Here is a 2,989-nt window from a genome sequence, read left to right as displayed (position 1 = left end):
AGAGGAGGAGGAGTGTAGTAGTAGTAGTTGTAGTAGTAGTAGTAGTAGTAGTAGTAGTAGTAGTAGTAATAGTAGTAGTAGTAGTAGCAGTAGTAGTAGTAGCAGTAGTAGAAGTAGTAGTAGCAGTAGTAGTAGTAGTGTTATTATTATTATTCCATCGAAAAAGAAGGTTGGTGGCTTACCCATCGCGAAATATATCGAGGTATCTTTTCTTTTTTTTTTTTAATCGGTCGCATTATCCACGTAAGACCTCCCCCATAGTCAAGTTATCTGCATTTGTTATGTGCTGTAACTATTGGTATGACGAGTGATATGTGCGGATCAAGGTTCCCAGTGTCCAGGCTAAATAATAATAATAATAATAATGATAATGATAATAATAATCATGATAATAATAATAATAATAATAATAGTGATGATGATGATGATGATGATGATGATGATGATGATGATGATGATGATGATGATGATGATGATGATGATGATGATGATGATGATGATTCCAAAGTCAAACATCTATGGTTGCCACTACAACAGTTATAGTTTTTTTTCCCTTTCTCCTTTGTTTTGAAACAGGCTTACTTGTGTCATCAGGTAATAAAAGCGTTTCCTGGTTTGTCCAAAATTTCAGCAAACATTTTTTGTCAAAAAATGTTTATACTGTAGTTAGTTCTTTGTTTTTGAAGAGATGATACTTGTTTTTTCAACACATCTTCATACTATTATTCTATTGTCCAAACAATGATAACACAATACATTATACAAAGTACAGGTGCACACAATTTCCCAAATCCCTTTTTTGGAATCGGTGTGGCAATTGCACTAACCTCGAATCAATGTGGGACGAAAACGGGAGGGATGGAAGCGGGTAAAACGAAAAGCAAAAATGAAAATTATGGGACAAAACGGATTCTCTCCATCAGAATACATTTTTGTAGCCTACTTATCACACCGTCTGGTGATTTCTCTTCTGATGAAATTACATGTAGGACTACCTCCAAGTGCTTCAGACGAGCCCAAAGACGACTTTCTTTTTAATTTATCACTTTTTCCTTAAGTGTTCGTTTTCAGTTAAGTTGGTATTTTCTTTTCTCTTTTCTTTTCTTTTCTTTTCTTTTCTTTTCTTTTCTTTTCTTTTTTTTTTCGTTTTTAACTTTAGTTGTTTGTTTTTTTATGGAAGGAATACTGAACCTCGGTGCCTTTCCCAGGAGCGTTGATTTTAAGTGCTTTTATGTGCCCCCAATCGACCCAATTCAGACCAGGTCAACCCAGTCAGTGAGGGATACAATATCCTTGCAGAAAGAGCGAGATACAAGACTAAATAAATTTTTAACTCCGCTTCAGTATCGAACTCAGGTCTCCTGCGAGCTACGCGACTAAGTGCTACACCACAGACGCTGGTTCATTAGTCTTTTTTTCAAATTGCAAAAGAGAAGAGTTAATATAATTCATGTAGCCTGCGAAATGTAAAAGTAAAGTAAAGTTGTTCCCGCATCCGATCTGGACATTGGGGATTGCCTTGTAAGTGAGACAACTTCCTGGGCCTTCGGGCCTACTTAATGTATAAGTAATATTATTACATGTATTGGAATAGCTCGACCAACATGTCCACTTTTCCAGTCCTAACTGGTACATGTACCACATTTACTTTTTGTTTGGAGAAAAAAGCAAACAAAACAAAGACCGTTCCTATTGCCCCTCTACTTCTATGGTTCTAGAAAGATTTCCAACTAATGCTCCTTGTTTTAATTAAATAAAATGGTTTAGCAACCTTTCTACGAATGCCAGCCAGTCAACCAGCATCAAGAGCCGAGACTACCGCTTTCCTGGGCTACAAAGAAAGAGATAGACCACGTAAAAGATGGATTTAAGGAGTCGAGTGAACCCCGAGAAACGACATCTTAGTTGGAAGAGCTACAGTTGACAGTTGACCTACCATAAAAAAAACTACATCTCCTCTCGACATTAACGGCAACCAGTTGCCCAAAAGTACAAAGCCCAACATTTTGAAATTATGATCTTTTATATTGCAGTCTCTTAATAAAATCTGTGGTAGATATATCGGTTACATGTAGGCTACAAAAGATATAATGATTTGGCGAAATTTAAATTCTAAATGTTGAAAAAAGAACGAAAAGATACATACTGTAGGTATAAGTGCTAAAGAAATTAAATATATTTCTTTTTCTCTCCTCTGGAAAAATTTACCCTATATATGGGCTTAACACATTGTTTGAAAAGCTTGCTGATGACAAGTTAAAGAAAGCTTCTTGTCTTGTCCAGATTTTTGAAAGCCATCTTGTCTGTAGCTGTACTATGACATGAGTACGCATCCAACCTTGCTTTCCCAATAACCGCATCATTCGATAGAGAACTTATGTTATACAGATTTACCATCCCTTTCAAAGTCAAAAGCTTGTCGGGTTTGGGGCTTTGAGCCTCAGCTCTGTCCGACGTCTTGTCCCTGGGAAAGGCACTTTACATGAATTTCCTGCTTGGCTTGGTCCTTTCGGGGATGGATATTAAACTCAAAGGTCCCGCCTCTCAAACAACCTAATAGTGTTGAAAGGAGCGTGAAACCTGTGCCATTTTCACCTAGCTTATTTCAGAGACATGACCTCTAAATTAACGTCTATCTGAAACACGAATGATGTGGGTGTAAGGGGGAAAAAAACTCCCACAAAAGTCGAAGTTGAAGAAGGCACTGCTGAAAATTCGAACCAGTCATCCAAATCGTATCACAACATAATGCGGTCTGCGTTAACCAGAAATGAACAATTTTTTCAATTAAAAAATAAATAGTGATATTATGCTCGAAGTCCATTTGAATATTTTATATCCGTCTTTTATCCACTTTGCGAGCTGCTATTGATTTAAATCTTCCCTATCCGCAAATGCTTATATTTTTTATCTCAAAAAGTTGAAACCCGGAACTTTCCTTCTCCTGATCCTCCTCCCCTTCCTCCTCTTACTCCTCTCCTCCTCCTCC

The sequence above is a fragment of the Aplysia californica genome, unplaced genomic scaffold (genome assembly GCF_000002075.1).
Source record: "Aplysia californica isolate F4 #8 unplaced genomic scaffold, AplCal3.0 scaffold00414, whole genome shotgun sequence".
In the NCBI taxonomy this organism is placed as follows: domain Eukaryota; kingdom Metazoa; phylum Mollusca; class Gastropoda; order Aplysiida; family Aplysiidae; genus Aplysia; species Aplysia californica.
Note: the sequence above shows the minus strand (reverse complement) of the source record.